This window comes from Scyliorhinus canicula, chromosome 12 (assembly GCF_902713615.1).
Source record: "Scyliorhinus canicula chromosome 12, sScyCan1.1, whole genome shotgun sequence".
Taxonomy (NCBI): Eukaryota; Metazoa; Chordata; class Chondrichthyes; order Carcharhiniformes; family Scyliorhinidae; genus Scyliorhinus; species Scyliorhinus canicula.
Window position 1 is genome coordinate 14,786,195 of NC_052157.1, and position 24,287 is coordinate 14,810,481.

The following is a 24,287-nucleotide window of genomic DNA, read 5'->3' on the forward strand; positions in this document are numbered from 1 at the left end:
CTGATAGGCCCACTATACATTCCTCAGCCCTGGGGCCCCTTCCACCAGTATCTCCTGCAATAAATAAATGGTCCCAGTGGCTGCCCATCCCCCTCTTCCTGCCTTGAATCCCAGTTACAGGCAATTAGACTGCTACCCATTTTCTCCAGCCTAAGCTAGAGATGTTTAAAAGTCCGCCAACCTAACTCCTTATTCTACTGTAGTATGATTTTACTCCTAACTTGGCCTAACTACCCATCATGCCTTTCTGTTCATTTCCTCAGGATGTTGGTATCACTGACAAGGCCAGCATTTGTTACCCATCCCTAATTGCCCTTAAACGGAGTGGCTTGCCAGGACTTTCAGAAGGCAGTTGAGAGTCAACACATTGCTCTGGGTCTGGAGTCACATGTCGGCCAGGGTGGCAGATTTCCTTCTCTAAAAGGACATTAATGAACCAGACGGATTTTTGCAACACTCAAATTATTGTTTCATGGTCTCTAATGTCCAGTCTTCCATGACAGATTTTCTTAATTGAACTGAATTCCACCAGCTATTGTGGTGGGATTTGAACCCATGTCCCGAGAGCATTAGCTCAGCCAGCCCAACACAGGTTTTGAGACAATCAGGCTCAGTGGGCCGCTTATGTGCCATTTCATAGAAAGCTGTTAGTTATGGCACTTATAGAATCATAAAATTTACAGTGCAGAAGGAAGCCATTCGGCCCATCGAGTCTGCAGCGGCCCTTGGAAAGAACACCCTACTTAAGCCTCCACCCCATCCCCGCAACCTAGTAACCCCACCTAACCTTTTTGGACACTAAAGACAATTTAGCACGGCCAATCCACCTAACCTGCACATCTTTGGACTGTGGGAGGAAACCGGAGCACCGGGAGGAAACCCACAAAAAGAGCATGCAGACGCCGCTCAGATAGTGATCCAAGCCCGGAATCGAACCTGGGACCCTGGAGCTGTGAAGCAACAGTGCTAAGCACTGTGCTACCGTGCTGCCTACTAAATGTCCAATTCATCTGACAGCACGTCTTGCGGGACTTGTGGGAGGAAACCGGAGCACCCGGACGAAACCCACGCAGACACGGGGAGGACGTGCAGACTCCGCACAGTGACCCAGAGCCGAGAATCGAAGCTTGGACCCAGGAGCTGTGAAGCAACAGTGCTAACCACTGTGCTGCCGCACAGCTCACAATATTTATTGATACCACTGACCAAACAGTTAAAAAAATAGATATAGTCAAAAAGATATACTTGTTTAAATCAGTCCCTTCATTCCGTATCCCCGTCACTATCAACTATGGTTGATATCCAGAAAATAGGAGGCAACAAATGCTCACATCCTAGCTAAGCTAGGTCATCCCCATTGGTCTGCCGTTTCTAGGGTCGACTCCTTCCATCACAGCTTTTGACGATGTGGGGGAGGAGAGGGAAACGGAGAAGAGGGGTGGATAAATGACAGGATTAAAGGGTTTTAAACCATCTGGAAGAACCAAACCAAGGTGCATAGGTCAATAACATATTATAGACAAGCAATGGCCAGAAGAAGTTCAATGTTTGCATTTGCAGCAGATGGCGACCGTTCTTCCTCTGTGATTAAAAAAACCCCGCAATTAAAGCACAGATTTTATTGAATGAGATTATGATGATGATCAGTACCGACTTAAGTAATTGAGGAATTTTAGGATATGAGTAATTTGCTCTAAAAGCAGAAAGAAGATTTATCTTATTACTTCAGATAGATTTTGACAATACCCAAAGATTTTCTGTATACAACTGACATGCAATTTATAATGTATGAGAAGAGAGTTCTGATCAGTTTGATGGCAAGTGGACTCTGATTGGCAGAGCTGTTGGCATGGAGAATGCACCAGTTGATGGTGATTACCAGTTAACTGAGAAGCATTGTTTGAAATTTTAACCACACAGCTTTACTCTGGTCCTTAGAAATTAACCAGCAAATGGCTGTCATTTACTTTTTTCAGTTGAAATAGATGTGATTCATGTCCATGTTTATCATGACTGCAAAAAACAGGGCCCTGTGTGTTAATGTATTATTTTAATTCTTAACACAATGAGGATTATTTTGCAGATGTTGTCCAATCGCACATCTAATGTTGGACGCTGTGTCATAAGTTTTGCAAGGATAGGCTTCTCGAGAATGGCCTGTTCTTGACGGTTGCAGACCGCTGCTCGGACATGCTACTTGATACAATCCGTCAGTCTTTGGGACAGGTGGCCAACGTATCGGGCATCACACTGGCATTGAAATTCATATTTTTGGCTTTGCATTGTTCACCTCTTCACCAACATTCCACTTAAGGAAGGTGTCAAGAGCACCAGCATCAAGGCCATGATCTTTGATCATCCAAAACCAACTCTGCTGGGCCAGCTATGTGCTGAGGATGTCAGTCCCAACTGCTAAAGCAAAGCTTCTTTGTCCAGCTCAAGGACGGCTTCTGAACAAGAGAAGGGCAAAAGAAGCACTTCAAAGACACCCTGAAGGCTTACCTCAAGAAATGCAACATAGATGTCAAAGCCTGGGACACCCTTGCTGAGAAGAGACCTGGTTGGAGGAACCTCCTGATTGAAGGGGCACAATTCTTCAAGGACACCCGACTGCAGGAAGAGGCTCAGAAAAGGAGTCTGAGAAAGGAATACCGGCGATGTAGAGTGAAAGGAACAATCCCACTTCCCAGAAACACCTGCCAAGTGTGAGGTCAAAGATACGACTCTAGCATCGGGCTCATCAACCATGTAAGAACCACAGAACCCATGACCAGTAGTACTGAGTTTCCTAGATGGACAATCATACTCATTAGCGGGTGATCGCCGAAGAAGAAGAATACTTAAGGAAGCCCTGCAATATAATATCATGGTGATCAGACCTGCCACTATTGCATGAATCAGTATTAATTGAAAGTATGAACTCGGCAACTTGCGCAGTTGAGCTCAGTTTAAACAACACTATGTCTGTCCAGATAAGTGGTGTTACTATGGGAGCCCCGTTAGTCCTGGCAAACATCCTTGCTGGTTTGTTTCCATATCCCTTCTACCCTTCCATAATTCCGAGCTGTACATTTACTATATTTCAATCTGTATCTGCAATAATTTCCTTACATGCCTTGGTCCTGCACTCGAATTCACCTTTGAAATGGAGCAGCCAAGTGAAACCTTTTTCTCGACGTACTAGTTGAGAAAAGCGGCGGGGTTCCCCACCATGCCTTACTGCAAGCCGACTTTCATACGTCAGTATTAGGATTCTCACAGTTCGACACGCTATAAGATTGGTCTTATCGGCAACCTCATAAATAGGGCCCAAGGCAATTGCTCACCATGTAAGCGCAATGCTGAAATAGGTGCAAATAATGGCGACCCTGATCGGACCATTGCTCACTGAATATCGCAAAAATTCATGAACGGGCCTAAGGCTGTCACCTTTGGACCCTGAAAAGTGGTCAGTTTAGCTCAGATTACCTGGAAGGGCAAGATATCAAAGATTCAAACGACAGGTGAAGCTAGCTGTTTCACGGGTTAGGCGGATTGGCCACGATAAATTGCCCTTAGTACCCAAAAAGGTACAGTAAGAAGTCTTACAACACTAGGTTAAACTCCAACATGTTTGTTTCAAACATACTAGCTTTCGGAGCACTGCTCCTTCTCAGGTGAATGAAGGAGCAGTGCTCCGAAAGCTAGTGTTTGAAACAAACCTGTTGGACTTTAACCTGATGTTGTAAGACTTCTTACTGTGCCCACCCCACCCGGCATCTCCACATCATGACGAAAAGGGTTAGGAACGGTTATTGGGTTACGGGGTAGGGTGGAAGTGAGGGCTTAAGTGGGTCGGTGCAGACTCGTTGGGCCAAATGGCCTCCTTCTGCACTGTATATCCTATGCTCTATGTATACTTTGTAATAACGTAGTCCATTTAGATTCCAATTGGATAGGAATAAAGTACAGCTCAACCAGGTTTGGTTTGGAGTTTCTGAAATGGAGAGCTGCACTGGGCAAGTGACCAGATGCTAATGGACGTACATCGACCTGAAATGTTAGCTCCTTCTCGCTCTCCCTCTGCAGACACTGCCTGGCCTAGACACCGAGTGTTTCCAGCCATTTTCTGCTTTGATTTCACGTTTCCAGCACATGCAGCGTTTTTCTTGACCAGATACTTTGTAGAGGGCAAGTGAAAGGCAGGAAAAGCAACATGCAGTTGGGCCCTTCACTTGCTGGTGAAATTTGAGAAGCTCCAGGCCCAGAACAAAAAGTGGTGCAGGGCTGTTAGGAAGCAGTGGAGATAGGAGATAAAATGAAAGCCAATCTGATCTATTTTTAGCATTCAGGCTGGACTCTAAAACCGAGTCGACTGAAAAACATTTTGTACCCATGCAGCACCTAGGTTCTACAACATAAAGCACAGTAATGGGCATTGTTCCAAGAATTTAGAGCCTTCAAAAGAATGAAAGGACTGGCAGTACATTAACACAGGCACAGTTGCAAATGTTCACAGTTACAGCTATATGCATTTAATTCTTGCAAGGTGTAAAAGTTTCTGTTAACCTCCCAGATTAACACAATGTTGAAGATCAGAAGGTTCTGTACAGCAGCAAGATGGTGGATGGCATTGAAATACCCAAAGCTACAAGGCACAGTACAGCATCACTAGCTCAACACAACATTAACCAGAAGCACACAATACAACTATTGTTCCCCAATTCAGATGGATTCAACACATTCCAATTGCAAAAAGAAAATTGCCTATAGTTATTAAAATTTAACAGCAAACTAGAATGATTCCTTTGCTCTGCCTGGAGGCAGGACCTCGTCTCATGGTCGACTCATGCTTCATCCCAGGATGTTTTTCCTGGCCGTGTTGTGGTTTTCCATTCCCTTCCATTGTCAGGGGTGAAGTAGGAAGGCAGGTCACAAGTCTAGCTCAACTCAGAGTGTGAATCGAACCCATGTTGTTGGCTGTCTGGGATGCTGCTTGCTCTGTCTGGGAGGCTGCCTGCTCTGTCTGGGGCGCTGCCTGCTCTGTCTGGGACGCTGCCTGCTCTGTCTGGGAGGCTGTCTGGTCTGTGTCTGGGAGGCTGCCTGCTCTGTCTGGGGCGCTGCCTGCTCTGTCTGGGAGGCGGTCTGCTCTCTGTCTGGGAGGTTGTCTGCTCTCTGTCTGGGAGGCTGTCTGCTCTGTCTGGGAGGCTGTCTGCTCTCAGTCTGGGATGCTGCCTGCTGTCTGGGAGGCTGCCTGCTCTGTCTGGGAGGCTGTCTGCTCTGTCTCGGACGCTGCCTGCTCGGTCTGGGATGCTATCTGCTCTGTCTCGGACGCTGCCTGCTCTGTCTGGGAGGCTGTCTGCTCTCAGTCTGGGATGCTGCCTGCTGTCTGGGAGGCTGCCTGCTCTGTCTGGGAGGCTGTCTGCTCTGTCTCGGACGCTGCCTGCTCGATCTGGGATGCTATCTGCTCTGTCTGGGACGCTGCCTGCTCTGTCTGGGACGCCTCCTGTTCTGTGTGGGAGGCTGCCTGCTGTCTGGGAGGCTGCCTGTTCTGTCTGGGAGGCTGCCTGCTCTGTCTGGGAGGCTATCTGCTCTGTCTGAGACGCTGCCTGCTCTGTCTGGGACGCTGCCTGTTCTGTGTGGGAGGCTGCCTGCTGTCTGGGACGCTGCCCGTTCTGTCTGGGAGGCTGCCTGCTCTGTCTGGGACGCTGCCCGTTCTGTCTGGGAGGCTGCCTGCTCTGTCTGGGAGGCTGTCTGCTCTGTCTCAGACGCTACCTGCTCTGTCTGGGACGCTGTCTGCTCTGTCTGGGACGCTGCCTGCTCTGTCTGGAAGGCTGTCTGCTCTGTCTCAGAGGCTGCCTGCTCTGTCTGGGAGGCTGTCTGCTCTGTCTGGGAGGCTGTCTGCTCTCTGTCTGGGATGCTGCCTGCTGTCTGGGTGGCTGCCTGCACTGTCTGGGACGCTGCCTGCTCTGTCTGGGACGCTGCCTGCTCTGTCTGGGACACTGCCTGCTCTGTCTGGGACGTTGCCTGCTCTGTCTGGGACGCTGCCTGCTCTGTCTGGGACGCTGCCTGCTCTGTCTGGGACGCTGCCTGCTCTGTCTGGGACGCTGCCTGCTCTGTCTGGGACGCTGCCTGCTCTGTCTGGGATGCTGCCTGCTCTGTCTGGGACGCAGCCTGCTCTGTCTGGGACGCTGCCTGCTCTGTCTGGGACACTGCCTGCTCTGTCTGGGAGGCTGCCTGCTCTGTCTGGGATGCTGCCTGCTCTGTCTGGGACGCTGCCTGCTCTGTCTGGGAGGCTGCCTCCTCTGTCTCGGACACTGCCTGCTCTGTCTGGGAGGCTGCCTGCTCTGTCTGGGACGCTGCCTGCTCTGTCTGGGACGCTGCCTGCTCTGTCTGGGACGCTGTCTGCTCTGTCTGGGACGCTGCCTGCTCTGTCTGGGACGCTGCCTGCTCTGTCTGGGACGCTGCCTGCTCTGTCTGGGACGCTGCCTGCTCTGTCTGGGACGCAGCCTGCTCTGTCTGGGACGCTGCCTGCTCTGTCTGGGACACTGCCTGCTCTGTCTGGGACGCTGCCTGCTCTGTCTGGGACGCTGCCTGCTCTGTCTGGGATGCTGCCTGCTCTGTCTGGGACGCAGCCTGCTCTGTCTGGGACGCTGCCTGCTCTGTCTGGGACACTGCCTGCTCTGTCTGGGAGGCTGCCTGCTCTGTCTGGGATGCTGCCTGCTCTGTCTGGGACGCTGCCTGCTCTGTCTGGGACGCTGCCTGCTCTGTCTGGGAGGCTGCCTCCTCTGTCTCGGACACTGCCTGCTCTGTCTGGGAGGCTGCCTGCTCTGTCTGGGACGCTGCCTGCTCTGTCTGGGACGCTGCCTGCTCTGTCTGGGACGCTGCCTGCTCTGTCTGGGACGCTGCCTGCTCTGTCTGGGATGCAACCTGCTCTGTCTGGGACGATGCCTGCTCTGTCTGGGACGCTGCCTGCTCTGTCTGGGACGATGCCTGCTCTGTCTGGGACGCTGCCTGCTCTGTCTGGGACGCTGCCTGCTCTGTCTGGAAGGCTGCCTGCTCTGTCTGGGATGCTGCCTGCTCTGTCTGGGACGCTGCCTGCTCTGTCTGGGAGGCTGCCTCCTCTGTCTCGGACACTGCCTGCTCTGTCTGGGAGGCTGCCTGCTCTGTCTGAGACGCTGCCTGCTCTGTCTGGGATGCTGCCTGCTCTTCTGAGACGCTGCCTGCTCTGTCTGGGACGCTGCCTGCTCTGTCTGGGACGCTGCCTGCTCTGTCTGGGACACAGCCTGCTCTGTCTGGGATGCTGCCTGCTCTGTCTGAGACGCTGCCTGCTCTGTCTGGGACGCTGCCTGCTCTGTCTGGGACACTTCTTGCTCTGTCTGGGAGGCTGCCTGCTCTGTCTGGGACGCTGCCTGCTCTGTCTGGGATGCTACCTGCTCTGTCTGGGACGCTGCCTGCTCTCACCAGGATTCCTCTCCCTTAAGTCTCCTCTCCCTCTGCCTCCTCACTTCCTCTTCAGAGGAGGCCCCACCTGCAGAGTGCACTATCCCCATTGGATCAGAAGCAGAGGACCAGTGGCTTGCAAATAATGGAACACTGTTCCCCAAACCTCAGGAAAACCTTCCAGGGAAGTCCTGAAATTAAAAAAAACATTTTTAAAAAATTCAATCATGGGATGTGGGCATCGCAGTCTGGGGCCAGCATTTATTGCCCATCCCTAATTAGCCTTGTTCAGAGTCAACCACTTGCTGTGGGTGTGGAGTCACATATTGGCCAGACCAGGTAAGGATGGCAGATTTCCTTTCGCTAAAGGGCATAAGTGAACCGGGGTTTTTATGACAATCGACAATGGTTTCATGGTCATCCTAAGACTTTTAGTTCCAGCTTTTCTTTTATTGAATTCAAATTTCACCATCTGCAGTGACGGGATTTGAACCTGGGTCCCCAGAACACTCTGGATCTCTGGTTTCTAGTCCGGTAAAATATAACTGTGCTACCACCTCCCCATCTGTTGAATGTCACACATCAAATGCTGAACAATAACTCAGAAATTCAAGCTAAGTTCTCTAGTCTCAGTTCTCAGGGGCTGTTTAGCACAGGGCTAAATCGCTGGCTTTGAAAGCAGGCCAGCAGCACGGTTCGATTCCCATAACAGCCTCCCCGAACAGGCGCCGTAACTTCATTTGAAGCCTACTTGTGACAATAAGCGATTTTTTTTTTGTCACACAGCCACGAACTCTATCACAGAGAAAATGCTACTATTCCAGGGGCCTGTAATCCCACCCTTGCTTGAGAAAATGTAAAAACCGTAATGGGCACCCACTGGTTTTCCCCATTCGACGAGCTAAAAATAGCACAGGCTAAAAATAGCGCTGTCGATTAGATTTTTAATGGCCTTCATGGTCCACTGACCTCCAAATTGGGCACGTGTGCAATGACATCAGGAAACACTCCCGACGTCGTCTCATGAGATAACAATAATCGCGTATTGTCACAAGTAGGTTTCAATGAAGTTACTGTGAAAAGCTCCTCGTCGCCACATTCCGGCGCCTGTTCAGGGAGGCTGGTACGGGAATTGAACCCGCGCTGCTGGCATTGTTCTGCATTACAAGCCAGTTATTTAGCCCACTATGCTAAACCAGCCCCTTTTTATGTGGGTCGGCAGACCCAGACATCTAAAGATCTGGTCAACATTTTACAAAATCTACTTTACACAGGGGGTGGAATTCTTTACACAAACTGTGAAAGCGGAATCCATCAAATCTGATGGGTTCAATTGTTCGCGTGGAACATTTTAAATCCAAAACCCATTGGAATCATGTAACATATAATACCAAATATGTGCTAACAATAAAGCATCTGTTCTTAAGATTATCTGTATTTCCATTCACAGAACTTATCTAATTGCTATTATCGTGACATTGGTTGATGGCTATACACAGGGTAGGGGAGCCGGTGGTATAGTCGCTGGACTAGTAATCCAGAGACCCAGGGTGATGATCTGGGGACCCAGGTTCAAATCCCACCACGGCAGTTAATGGAATTTAAACTCAATAAAATAGCTGGAATTAAAAGTCATGACCATGACCATGACCATGAAACCATTGTCGATTGTTGTAAAATCTCATCTGGTTCATTAAGACATGCTTGTTAGGTGAATTGAGCATTCTGAATTCTCCCTCAGTGTGCCTGAACAGGCGCCGGAATGTGGCAGCTAGGGGATTTTCACAGCAACTTCATCGCAATGTTAATGTAAGCCTACTTGTGAAAGTAATAAAGATTATTATTAATGTCCTTTAGGGAGGGAAATCTGCCCTCCTTACCAGGTCTGGCCTACACTCCAGACCCACAGCAATGTTTTTGACTCTTAAATGCCCCCTCAAGGGCAATTAGGGATGGGCAATAAACGCTGGCACAGCCTGTGACACACACGTCCCATGGCACAAATTTTTAAAATGGCATTTTGGCCTTTATTGAAAGAGGACTGGAGCACAGGAGCAAGATGGTGAATCTGTGGAACTCTTTGCAGAAGGCTGTGGAGGCAAAGTCACTGTATGTCTTAAAGACAGATGTTAGATAGGTTCTTGGTTAATGAGGGGATCAGGGGTTATGGGGATGAAAGGGCAGCACGGTAGCATTGTGGATAGCACAATCGCTTCACAGATCCAGGGTCCCAGGTTCGAATCCCGGCTTGGGTCACTGTCTGTGCGGAATCTGCACGTTCTCCCCGTGTGTGCGTGGGTTTCCTCCGGGTGCTCCGGTTTCCTCCCACAGTCCAAAGATGTGCAGAGTAGGTGGATTGGCCATGATAAATTGCCCTTAGTGTTCAGAATTGCCCTTAGTGTTGGGTGGGGATGCTGGGTTATGGGGATGGGATGGGGTGGAGGTGTTGACCTTGGGTAGGGTGCTCTTTCCAAGAGCCAGTGCAGACTCGCTTCTGGACTTCTGGACTGTAAATTATATGATATATGATGTCAGCCATGATTGAATGACGGAGCAGATTCAAAGGGCCGAATGGCTTGATTCTTGTCCTATGCCTTATGGTCTTATGTCTGACTGCAGCTGTACAGGATCTTGATGAGGCCACACCTGGAGTATTGTACAGTTTTCGTCTGGCTACCTAAGAAATGATTTACTTGCGATAGAGGGAGTGCAGCAAAGGTTTACTCAACTGATGCCTGGGATGGCAGGATTGACGCATGCGGAGAAATCAGGTCGACTGGCCCTGTATTCACTGGAATTTAGGAGAATATTGAGCTGCTCGCAGAAAAATACTTTTCACTGTACCTCGGTAAACGCGACAATAAACAAATCCAATCGAATGAGAGGGGATCTAATTGAAACGCATTAAATTCTGACAGGACAGACTGAATGCTGGGAGGACACTTCCTCTGGCTGGCGCGGGGGTGGGGGGGGGTCCAGAACAAGGTGTCACAGTCTCAGGATATAGGGTAGTCCATTCAGAACTGAGACATGGAGAGACTTCTCCACCTGTGGCGGCCAACCAAGTCACTGAATACATTTAAGAAATGCATAGATTTCTAGACACTGAAGGCATCAAGTGGTATGGTGAGAGTGCGGGAGTATGGCGATGAGGTAGAGGATCAGCTGTGATCACACTCTAAGAGATGAATGGCTTACTCCTGCTCGCATTTTCTATGCTGCAAGAGCACCCATTGCGGTAGTACAGGCGAAATGTGGATCAATTATTTCTCACGGACTCGATGGGCTGAATGGCCTCCTTCGGCACTGTAAATTCTCCAAAAACACCCAGTTCTGAATGCAGGAAGGATGTGATGCTTTGTGAGCCCCTATCGTCCCTGTGCTGTATAACAACTTAAAAAGTAATTCATTGACTGTGATGGGCACTGGAATGGCCCAAGGAATGTGAAATACCCTGCAACTGGAGTTCATCGTGCAGCACACAGCGTGAATGCACATTCATTCTTGAAAGAAAACTGAAGCCCGATGGTTTTATTCTGATCAGTACCATATTTCGTAAGCAGCCTTACTGTTCCATCCCAATGGCAAATACAGAATTCAACACTCTTCTTCCTTCCTGCACTTCAACCTAGACTTAATCGGGCAGGTTCCTACTTCAACACAATCTTTCCCAGGACCTCAAAACTAAGGAGAACAAAAAGAAAAAAAAACTGAATGAATCACACTAATAGAGCGCATTTTCCAACAAATGGATGTCTCAAAGTGTCGTACAACCAAAGTGTTGTTATTAACAGGATCCAAGCTGAAACCAAGATGGAGCTTTTCTTTATTGCGTTGAATTTGTTTAGTCCCATAGCTTTCCTCCCAGCTACCCCCTATTTAGATTTTCCAGGAGCAAAACGAAAAACAAATGATCAGCAAAACATGTGCTCAAAGGCAATTACTGCCCATAGATCTGCTTCCCTTCACCTTAAGAAGTCTCACAACACCAGGTTAAAGTCCAACAGGTTTATTTCGAATCACTAGCTTTCGGAGAGCAGCTCCTTCCTCAGGTCATAATGAAGTAGCAGTGCTCCGAAAGCTAGTGATTCGAAACAAACCTGTTGGACTTTAACCTGGTGTTGTAAGACTTCTTACTGTGCCCACCCCAGTCCAACGCCGGCATCTCCACATCATCTCTTCACCGTAACAGGGTCATTGACAAGACATTGGCAAGAATGATCCCTGGAATGAAGAGCTGGTCATCAGTTGAGGACTCTGGGTCTCCACGCGTTGGACTTTAGAAGGGCGAGGGGGGATTTTATTGAAACTTACAGGATACTGAGAAGCTTGGATAGAGTGGACATGGAGAGGATGTTTCTACGATAGTAAAACCTAGAACCCAAGGGCACAGCAGACTCAAGGGGCAATCCTTTAAAACTGAGATGAGAAGGAATTTCTTCAGCCAGAAGGTGGTGAATCTGTGGAACGCTTTGCCGCAGAAGGCTGTGGAGGCCAAATCACCGAGTATGTTTAAGACAGAGATAAATAGGTTCTTGATTAATAAAGGATCAGGGGTTATGTGGATAAGGCAGGAGAATGGGGATAAGAAACATTTCAACCATGATTGAATGGTGAAGCAGACTCGATGGGCCGAATGGCCTAATTCTGCTCCTATGTCTTATAGTCATCACTATTAATTGCACTATTAATTGGAGGAAACACAGAAATCTAAGTGTGCCCATGCAAACTCCTATAAAAAGCAATGTGATAATTATCAGATAATTTGTTCTTTTTGCAATATTGATCGAGGATCAATATTGGCCATGCACTAGGAATAACTCCCCTCCTCTTCTTCAATATAGTGCCATGGCACCTTTTACAACCACCCGAGTAGGCAGGTGGAGCCTTGGTTTAGTATCCCATCTGAAAGAGCCCCTGACAGCACAGCCCTCCCTCCCTCCCTCATTTTCCCTCCTCAATACCCTTCAAACCTCAGCTGGGTGGGGTGAAATGAAAGCTCTGCTTTATTCAATCGCCAATAATTTCCCAAACTGCCCAACTGTAGCTTTGATCTGGGAATGTACTCACACTTGACACATTAGCCAGCATTCTCACTCAACGATAAGGACAACACAGTCAACATTTTTCTTTTGAATCAACTACCGTCACAGGATCTTGTTAAGCAGGACATCATTTGCAAAGGTGCACACGAGGTAGCATTAAATCCTGTCTTTTAAGTCTCAAATATGAAGGATTATTTTAAACTGATCTGCACTTCACTGGTTTGCAAACAAACCACAAGTAGTACCGCTGCAATTTTGTGATCTGTATTTTGGTTTAGCTGAGAGCAATAACAGTATTTACTGCTGCTTTCATTGTCAGCAGTGCAGGATGGATAGCACTTCCAGATTGTATGGAACAGACTGTATAATTCTGCTGGTTCCAATGCAGCTTGTAAATTTTAATGGTTCACTAACAGGGTGTTTCATATTTATATTGCAATAGTAACAGTACTCAGACCTCAAGGAGCTCCTTCAAGAGAATTGTGACATGACACATGGAACTGTACAGAGTGTTATGGTGACTTTTAGAAGGTACATTTTCTTCCATCACATTCACGAGAAATGCCTTATAAATGTGGGTTTCACATGGACAAATTGTTTATACCTCCTCAATCCACGAGAAGTTTAACAATAGTGAAAGATAGATCATTCTGCATTGCATCAGAACTCTGATGTGTTGGGTCAGCTGGGTCTACTTGGATTGCATTTAATGCAGTGGAGAGAGAGACAGGCCTCCAAAACTTGAAGAAATACAACACAATGTTATTGATCAACGAACTATAATACATGCTTAACTATGGGTTGACACTATGCTGACTTGACTGGAAACCTGAGGGTAACCTGACCAGACTAACTGACTACCACATGATGTTTGTAATAGTTGCTGCTCACGCGCTCTGACTGTCTCAGAGGCTGGATCCCAAGAGAGCGGGAAAGCTGGTGCCCTCTGGCTTTATAGTGGTCGTGTCCTGTCTGGTGATTGGCTGCTGTGTTCTGTGTGTTCACTGGTCATCCTGTGTGTCAATCACTGCCTGTCTGTGCACCATCATATACCTGGATGTATATTATGACAAACTTATCGCTGGTTTTATTTCATTTCAGAAAATAAATGAATGAACGTTAATGAAATAGCCCCTGACTACATTTACTGCGTTGCGGCTCAGGGTTGAGGGAGGTGGTGGCATTGGTGGTATTGTCACTGGACTAGTAATCCAGGGACCTGATGCTCTGTGGACCTGGGTCCTAATCCCAATGGGGCAATTTGAATTGAAAAACAAATATGGAAATGAAAAGTTGAACGATGACCTTGAAGCCATTGTCGTAAAAAACCTGGCTAGTTTGCAAATGGCCTTTCAGGAAAGAAATCTGCTGTCCTTACCTGGTCTTGCCTATATGTGACTCAATCTACAGTGATGTGATTGACTCTTAAATGCCCTTCTGAAATGGCCTCACATGCCACTCAGTTCAAGGGCAATTATGATGTGGAGATGCCGGCGTTGGACTGGGGTGGGCACAGTAAGAAGTCTTACAACACCAGTTAAAGTCCAACAGGTTTGTTTCAAACACTAGCATTCGGAGCACTGCTCCTTCCTCAGGTGAATGAAGAGGTATGTTCCAGAAACATATATATAGACAAATTCAAAGATGCCAGACAATGCTTAGAATGCGAGCATTTGCAGGTAATTAAATCTTTATAGATGCAGAGATAGGGGTAACCCCAGGTTAAAGAGGTGTGAATTGTCTCAAGCCAGGACAGTTGTTAGGATTTTGCAAGCCCAGGGGATGAATATAATGCATCATGAATCCCAGGTCCTGGTTGAGGCTGCACTCACGTGTGCGGAACTTGGCTATATGTTTCTGCTCGGCGATTCTGCGTTGTCGCGCGTCCTGAAGGCCGCCTTGGAGAACGCTTACCCGGAGATCAGAGGCTGAATGCCCTTGACTGCTGAAGTGTTACCCGACTGGAAGGGAACATTCCTGCCTGGTGATTGTCGCGCGATGTCCGTTCATTCGTTGTTGCAGCGTCTGCATGGTCTCGCCAATGTACCACGCTTCAGGACATCCTTTCCTGCAGCGTATAAGGTAGACAACATTGGTCGAGTCGCACAAGCATGTACCGTGTACCTGGTGGGTGGTGTTCTCATGTGTAACGATGGTATCCATGTCGATGATCTGGCACGTCTTGCAGAGATTGCCATGGCAGGGTTGTGTGGTGTCGTGGTCTCTGTTCTGAAGGCTGGGTAGTTTGCTGCAAACAATGGTTTGTTTGAGGTTGCGCGGTTGTTAGAAGGCAAGTAGTGGGGTTGTGGGGATGACCTTGGGAAGATGTTCATCTTCATCGATGATGTGGTGACGGCTGCGAAGAAGATGTCGTAGTTTCCCCGCTCCGGGAAAGTACTGGACGACGGTGGGTACTGTCGGTTGTGTCCCGTGTTTGTCTTCTGAGGAGGTCGGTGCGGTTTTTTGCTGTGGCGCGTTGCAACTGTTGATCGATGAGTCGAGCGCCGTATCCTGTTCGTACAAGGGCATCTTTCAGCGTTGAAAATTACTTTTGAAGCAAATCACAACCAACTGGTACAAAGCAACATCCCAAAACCATCCAAATTAGCAATAGCTTTAGTGATGTTGGTTGTGGGAGAACTGTTGGCTAGTACATTGGACCAATTCCTGTCCTCCCGTTACTATGATGTGATCTGAGGGCCACCGACCAAAATGGACTTCCTCATTATTATACTGAAAGATCAAAATGTGATTATTTGTTGAAAAGGGGTCAAATTATGAGGGCAGGTGTCAAGAACCTGGCTTGTAATGCCTTGAGTCTGGAGGTTACAAGATCATCTAATTGGGGCGTTTATTTACCTGATCAAATCGTTCAATCATCTTAAAGAGAAACTGCATCCTCTCGTGGGGGAGTAATCTAAAAGCGAGAGCTTGTCTGTTCAGGGGTAATGTTAGGAATCTAACTGACTGATCAAACGGGTTCGAGGGCCTGAATTGCTTCTGGACGCTCTGCAACTCGAGTGTACAACATCCAACAGTCTCAACCACATCGGGCAGCACAGTGGATAGCACTATGGATTCACAGCAGCAGGGTACCAGGTTCGATTGCGGGCTTGGGTCACTGTCTGTGCGGCGTCTGTATGTTCATCCAGTGTCTGCATGGGTTTCCTCCGGGTGCTCCAGTTTCCTCTCAAGTCCCGAAAGACGTGCTGTTAGGTCATTTGGACATTCTGAATTCTCCCTGTGTGTACCCGAACAGGCCCCGGAATGTGGCAACAAGGACCTTTCACAGTAACTTCATTGCAGTGTTAATGTAAGCCTACTTGTGACAATAATAAAGATTATTATTATCAAGCTCTAAAGGTAGCATTTTAACATTCTGCTGAGCCACCAATCTTTGCCTCAATTCTATTCCTGCCTCACGGAATGCAAAGGGCACATAGAAGGAGGCAATTCGGCCCATCGAGTCTGCACCGACCCACTTGAGCCCTCACTTCCACCCTATACCCGTAACGCAATAACCCCTTCTCCCAACCTTTTTTTTTTGGACATGAAGGACAATTTAGCATCGCCAATTCACCTAACCTGCACGTCTTTGTACTGTGGGAGGAAACCGGAGCACCCGGAGGAAACCCACGCAGACACAGGGAGAATGTGCAGACTCTGCACAGACAGTGACCCAGCGGGGAATCGAACTTGGGACCCTGGCGCTGTGAAGCCACAGTGCTATCCACATGTGCTACCGTACTGCCCAAATCACACAGCCTACCACACTGCACAGTGACTGAACAGTTAATGGCATTCATTTCTGCACAGTGCAGAGATATCTGGAGTTTGCACCGTCCCCGTTTCCCCCTCCCCCACCACTGAGTAAAAGAAAACTAATCAAAAATGTCAGTTAGCACTTTTGTGCCAGGGTTGTCCCAGTGTAATCATCCACTGGTGTCTTTGACTGGAGACGCTCTTTATCCAGACATCCGAATGCATCCAGGAGCCAAACTATGTAGTTAATTTGTATGTTAATAAAGCAATCTAACATATTATAGGTGTGACAAATGTTAATAGGGGCTGGTTTAGCACACTGGCTAAATAGGGCGGGTTCAATTCCCGTATCGGCCTCCCCGAACAGGTGCCGGAATGTGGCGACTAGGAGCTTTTCACAGTCACTTCATTGAAGCCTACTTGTGACAATAAGCAATTATTATATTATTATTAATAGGGAGGAGGTAGGGTGCATGAGTTGACAAATGGAAAAGCAACATAGTCTTTGAACACTATGGCTAGCCTAGGTTTTCATAGATTTCATAGAATTTACAGTGTAGAAGGAGGCCATTCAGCCCATCGTATCTGCACCGGATCTTGGAAAGAGCACCCTACGTATATGCCCCACACGTCCACTCTATCCATTTTATTCTCTTTATCCTCGTAAGCCAACCTAACATTTTTGGACACTAAGGGCAATTTAGAATGGCCAATCCACCTAACCTGCACATCTTTGGACTGTGGGAGGAAACTGGAGCATCCGGAGGAAACCTACACGGGGAGAACATGCAGGCTGCACACAGACAGTGACCAAGCCGGGAATCGAACATGGGACTCTCAAGCTATGAAGCAACTGTGCTAACCACTACACTACCGTGCTGCCCAGATTTTGTAATGCAAGGTCTACCGTATAGATAGTAAATCTGAACCAAAACTTTGCAAACATTCACGCAATTGGTTATGTTCTGTGTTGTGGCCGTAGTAAAGATGCACACAGAACTTCTAGTTCTTTAACTAGTAAGATAGTTTATTAACTAACAAGATGAACATGTGGAAAGATAACTGACGAACTATAATACAAATGGCAATGAATGAGTGAATTCAGTGAATTCCCATGGAGCTACTTCTAGTGCGACTGCCCTCCAGTACGGGTTACTACCAATTGCCGGATCTCTGGAGTCACATGGTGGATCCCTATCGCCCTAAAGTATTAGTGCACATAAGGAGGTCATTCAATTGTTGTCATTTCTGCAAAGGCAATTTAGTTGATTCTACACTCCCATCCTTTCTCCATAACTCTGCAAGCTCCCCCCATCTCTTCATATACTTATCGAATTTTTTTTTGTATGTCACAATTGAATCCGCCTCCACCACCCTTTCAGGTGGTGTATTCCAGATCTCAGCTGCGTACTGTTATGACCCAGTTTATGGACCAGTAATGTATTGCTCAAAGTAGACAAAGTAGCTAACTGGAATTTCAAACTAATAGAATAAATCCACAAGATTCCATGGTTTTAAACAAACCAAAATAAACTTTAATATACAAAGTCAGAAAAGTAAAGCAATTTCCAATGGGCCCATAACGTCTGGTGGAGTAGCAACTGAGACGGATCGCCACCCCGTTTCGAGGCTCCTCACCTGGAAATCTACCCACTCTTCTCACCCAACCTTCCGACTCAGGCCGGGCGAGAGCTGTATAGTGTATTCCTGAGGCCTTCTGTCCAGGGCTGCAGGGTCAGAGGTCAGGAGGGCACACCCTTTTTATTTTAAACGACGCTGGCTGCCATCCATCAGTTACGTTTAAAGGTTCAGTCACTTCTGAGCAACCAGGGAGAAGATATGTTTATAAGTGGACAGGATTGTTAGACCAGTGTTATAGTTACCCAGAAGCTAGAAGTAGTTCAATTGTACTTTGTTTTGGTTTGATGCAACCATCCAAAGAACATTATCGCAAGTTTGAATTTCCCGGGTATTTGTCGGACAATCCTTGCCTGGGAACGTCCATCGCGTTCCCCAGCGCAACCAGTTACACTGCCCTGGGGCCAGGAAGTTACGGGCTAGGATCTATTCAGACCCATTGCATATTCAGAATTACCATGACTAATATGATATAACAGGCAAACTACGGTCGAACACACCAAACTGCACAATAAATGGCAGATGTGCCCAAGACATATCTCACTCAATTCTCAGTAACCCACCCTGACATCAGTGTCCACTGTGAGTGCCACACTCTCTACTCTGTCTCCCTCGTGTTCTCATGAGAGATTGCCAGTCTTCACTTTCCAAGATTTAGACTCTGAATTTACTCCAAAAGTCACTTTGACTCGGATTGCTTCAACCACTGCTCACCCACTGAGGGATAAATCTCTTCTCCTGAGATTACATTCCACTGGCTTCCAGAGACTGAATACCAGCACCAACATGCCAAGCAGACATAACTGCTCCAAATTTGCTCAAATGTTTGTGGGTTGGCCATGTGGTCTATCGCATCAGTGATGAATATAATCCAATGTATCTTAAATCCTATAAGAATTCGGTGAAGGGTTAAAAGCTTGGGTTAGAGTGCGTTTGACTGCTGCGGTCACATTTAAAAAATAATCTTGGTCTGAAAGACAACAAAGCTTTTAGGAGCTTGAGGTGCAATTAACCATTATAAAAACTTGAGCTAATGCAATTTTGTTTTGCTTAAGGGGAATCTCTGGGAAGTTAATTAGTTTTCAGCTTGGTCAGGTGATGTAATTGCTGGGTGGAGCTAAGGCATCAGGCGTTATGAGAAAGCACTTTCAGTATCAGTTCTGAGTCTGGCTTAAACGGAGATCAAGTATGGCAGATTGTTCTTACTGTAGGTTAGTTAAAAGAGATGAACTCTATTTAAACAGTGCAGACTTGTCGGAGGACAAGGGGGAGCTGAAACAAGCCAGTTGAAACAGCTTGTCAAGAGATTTATTTCTCATAGAATAACTCTGTAAGGCATGTGTGAGTAATAAAGTTTGTTTTAATATACCATATCCCTAATTCTTCATGAAATCACTCTCGAGCAAAGTATCCTTTCCTCACAGTCATTACAAAATTAAAATTAAATATTGGGGTTTCTGTCCAGTATCATAGCCGCTGTTGGCATCCTGTCTGGGATTGTAATACATCTCGAGTAAGTCCGGCGTGACTCAAGTAAATACTTCATACTGCTTTATTTACACTATAAATAGGGCGAGCTCATGGTAGGCACATCTCGCATGAATACAGACTAGTCCATTTGCTGGACAGAGTATCTAGCATATGGCTGCTGATAACCACTGCTATATCATGGTATACATCGCTAATTCTTCACCATGACTATTCTATTAACCCATTGTACTACACCAACAACCTACGGCACGGAATCATCAACCTCCTGCTGTCTCTTCAGCTCTCTAAGGCTTCTCCAGAGCTCTCACCAGCTGAACTGTCAGTACATTTGCTGCCTGAAGCCTCTTCTTCATCGTCCTGTAGGATCAGAACCTCCTCCAACTGGAATTGTTAAATATGAAACCCCAAAAGCTTCATGGATATAAAAAGGCCAACAAAATGGCCAAATCTCAACATACAGAGGCAGGTTGCACTGTAGGGATTACTGGGACCAGACAGTGGTTAGCACTGCTGCCTCACAGTGCCAGGGACCCAGGTTCGATTCGGAGCCTGGGTGACTGTGTGGAGTTTGTACATTCTCCCCGTGTCTATGTGGGTTTCCTCCGGTTTCCTCCCTTGGTCCAAAGATGTGTAGGTTAGATGGATTGGCCATGCTATATTTCCCCTTACTGTCAAAGGTTAGGTGAGATTACGGGGATAAGGTGGGGGAGTGGGCCTAGATAGGGTGCTCTATCGGAGGGTTGGTGCAGACTCAATGGGCCAAATGGCCTCTTTCTGCACTATAGGGATTCTAGAATTCTCTGCCTCTTCAAAACATGCCAATACCGACACCAAATTGATATTCTGTAAAGTCATTGGGATATTCCCATCTCAAAGACAAAACAGTGGCCATCAGGCAATCCAGTTATAGAACTGGGAGATCATCAGAGCTGATGGCCCCATACAACAACTGTTATACAAGCAAACACTGCCAACAGCAAACGGGCAATAGGCTTTATCATATACATGATGTGGAGATGCCGGCGTTGGATTGGGATGGGCACAGTAAGAAATCTTACTACACCAGGTTAAAGTCCAACAGGTTTGTTTGGAATCACTAGCTTTTGGAGCACAGATTCTTCCTCAGGTGAATCTGTATCATATACATATCAACGTAGGAGCCAGAGATGTTACACCTGAATAGGGTCTATTGCTTTGGGCATGGAAAGAGCATCGCGACGAATGGGTTTGGCCAGACCAAGGCAGAAACCAGGCGAAGAGAGATGAAAAAGGTGCTAAGCACTGACCATCCAAACAAAATGTCTCCAGGAAATATACTTTGATATTTCCGATAGAGTTTTCAATAAAAGAGCCAAGACCATAGGATCTGGCACTGCAGTCACTAAGGAGATCAGGAACGGTCAACCCGATTAACGGACCTACAGCTCACACTGCAAAGCCCAACCATGTGGGAGTGATATCAGCCAGATCGGAGGGAAAGTGGGACCGAGGTTAAGGATAGTTTAAGTGTGGCAACTAAATCCTGAGGGGGCTCAAGTTGAACCAGTTAACATTTGGGCTAAAACGTGGGGTTCTGCCTGTGGTATTTTTAGTGGAGGTTTTTAGTGTTGCGTGGCATCCTGACACTAGTTTGGAGCTCCTGTATTAGGACATTAGGAGTGTTTTTTAATTCATAAACATGCTTGTGGTTGAGCCTAAAATCATGTGTCCACTAAGTTTGTCCTTCATAAAATCCTAAAGTCAAGAACTGACTGTAAATTTAAATGGAAGCTCCATCTTTTACATTCCCAATGGTTTCTCTCCCCACTGTTCCTATAGGTCATCTCCTCCTGGTTGCTCCATCCCTTGGTAGTTGTTTATAGTGTCACACTATGACCCGGATGGTCAAACTCTATAACTATATAATAATAATCTTTATTATTGTCACAAGTAGGCTTACATTAACACTGCAATGAAGTTACTGTGAAAAGCCCCTAGTCGCCACATTCCAGCAGCTGTTCGGGTACACGGAGAGAGAATTCAGAATGTCCAATCCACCTAACAAGCATGTCTTTCAGAACTTGTGGGACGAAACTGGAGCACCCGGAGGAAACCCTCGCAGACACAGGGAGAACGTGCTGACTCCACACAGACAGTGACCCCCGCCTGGAATTGAACCTGGGGCCCTGGCGCTGTGAAACAACAGTGCTAACCATTGTGCTACCGTGCAGCCCACTGGAGAAAACACTGGAACACGACATGCCTTGATACACGTGACAATAAACAAATCCAAATGTAATGTCACCCTTGGTCTCCACCAAGGGCTGGTTAAGTTGACATTTCTCAACAATACTTGAAATGCCACTTGACAAAAGTTGCAAGGGGAATGATTTGAATGCTGAATACTCATTTTGCTCACACGTAATGCAAGAGCTGGTATCTCTCAGATCAAGTGACATTTGTGTTCAGATAAAAATCAATTAGTCAATATAGATAGGGGGCTTTAGACAGATCAGCATTTAAATTGTTTTACAAAGACGTCCTGCTTTGAACAACCTGCACAATGGTGTCACATCTACAGGAATAATTTATACTACCCACGTGGATCAGCAAAGAGTTGAAGCTTACTGAAACCAATATATATTTATACGTTATGGATTATTTTGAATCCTGCAGCATGTCACCATTCAACACAATGTTGCAGAATGCTGGAATTTCACAAAATATAAACGGCTTCATTCCTAGAAGACAACACCCTCTCCTGGAAGCTCAAAGGATTTGTTTTTGCTTCCAAGGTTTGAGAATAAGGTTCAAAAGGCACAGATGCATGTGAACATAGAACATAGAACACTACAGCGCAGTACGGGCCCTTCGGCCCTCGATGTTGCGCCGACCTGTGAAACCATCTGAAGCCTATCTGACCTACACTATTCCATTTTCATCCCTATGTCTATCCAGTGACCACTTAAATGCCCTTAAAGTTGGCGAGTCTACTACTGTTGCAGGCAGGGCGTTCCACACCCCTACTACTCTCTGAGTAAAGAAACTGCCTCTGACATCTGTCCTATATCTATCACCCCTCAATTTAAAGCTATGTCCCCTCGTGTTGGTCATCACCATCCGAGGAAAAAGACTCTCACTGTCCACCCTATCTAACGCTCTGACTATCTTATATGTCTCTATTAAGTCACCTCTCAGCCTTCTCCTCTCTAACGAAAACAACCTCAATTCCCTGAGCCTTTCCTCGTAAGACCTTCCCTCCATACCAGGCAACATTCTAGTAAATCTCCTCTGAACCCTTTCCAAAGCTTCCACATCCTTCCTATAATGTGGTGACCAGAACTGCACGCAGTACTCCAGGTGTGGCCGCACCAGAGTTATGTACAGCTGCAGCATGACCTTGTGGCTCCGAAACTCAATCCCCCTACTGATAAAGGCCAGCACACCATATGCCTTCTTAACAGCCCTATTAACCTGGGTGGCAACTTTCAGGGATTTATGTACCTGGATGCCGAGATCTCTCTGTTCATCTACACTACCAAGAATCTTGCCATTAGCCCAGTACTCTGCATTCCTGTTACTCCTTCCAAAGTGAACCACCTCACACTTTTCCGCATTAAACTCCATCTGCCACCTCTCAGCCCAGCTCTGCAGCTTATCTATGTCCCTCTGTATCCTATAACATCCTTCAGCACTATCCACAACTCCACCGACCTTCGTGTCATCTGCAAATTTACTAACCCATCCTTCTACACCCTCTTCCAGGTCATTTATAAAAATGACAAACAGCAGTGGCCCCAAAACAGATCCTTGCGGTACACCACTAGTAACTGAACTCCAGGATGAACATTTGCCATCAACCAGCACCCTCTGTCTTCTTACAGCTAGAGAATTTCTGATCCAAACCGCTAAATCACCTTCAATTCCATACTTCCTTATTTTCTGCAATAGCCTACCATGGGGAACCTTATCAAACGCCTTACTGAAATCCATATACACCACATCAACAGCTTTACCCTGATCCACCTGTTTGGTCACCTTCTCAAAAAACTCAATAAGGTTTGTGAGACATGACCTACCCTTCACAAAACCGTGTTGAGTATCGCTAATCAACTTGTTCTTTTCAAGATGATTATCAACCCTATCTCTTATAACCTTTTCCAACATTTTACCCACAACCGAAGTAAGGCTCACAGGTCTATAATTACCAGGGTTGTCTCTACTCCCCTTCTTGAACAAGGGGACAACATTTGCTATCCTCCAGTCTTCCGGCACTATTCCTGTCGACAAAGACGACATAAAGATCAAGGACAAAGGCTCTGCAATCTCCTCCCTGGCTTCCCAGAGAATCCTAGGATAAATCCCATCTGGCCCAGGGGACTTATCTATTTTGACATTTTCTAAAATTGCTAACACCTCCTCCTTTTGAACCTCAATTCCATCTAGCTTGGTCGACTGAACCGGAGTGTTCTCCTCGACAACATTGTCTTTCTCCAGTGTAAACACTGACGAAAAATATCCATTTAATGCTTCCCCTATCTGAAGTGTTACATTTACCAGATAGGAACATTCGGCAACGCCATTCAGCATGATCTGGTCATTATTCTACCTCAACATCATCTGTCTATTGTTATAGGCCAGGGTTTAGAAAACTTCAAAGTATATCATGGAGTTCACCTGACCTTCAACTGTTATATCAATTTTGGTTACGATGAGCACAAGGGCCTAGGCGGAATTCTCCGCTCCTGGGAAAAACAGGGAGGGCCATCGTGAACTCGGCCGAGTTTCACGACGGCCTCGGAGGCCGCTCCTCGCTCCCTATTCTCCCCTCCCGGCGGGGCTAGGAGCGGCGCTCCGTAACTCTCGACCGCGGGGGCGTCGTGCCAAGAATGACGTGGCCGGCGCGCCTAATGACGTCAGCTGCGCATGCGCAGGTTGGCCGGCTCCAAC

The 24,287-nt window shown here is 47.0% G+C and overlaps 1 protein-coding gene across 4 annotated transcripts in view; it reads right to left on the reverse strand.

The window, feature by feature from the left end:
• The window catches only part of LOC119974578 (perilipin-2-like), a 75,860-nt gene that overhangs the window by 30,971 nt on the left and 20,602 nt on the right, over positions 1-24,287 (reverse strand). The gene's annotated exons all lie outside the window — the stretch shown is intronic.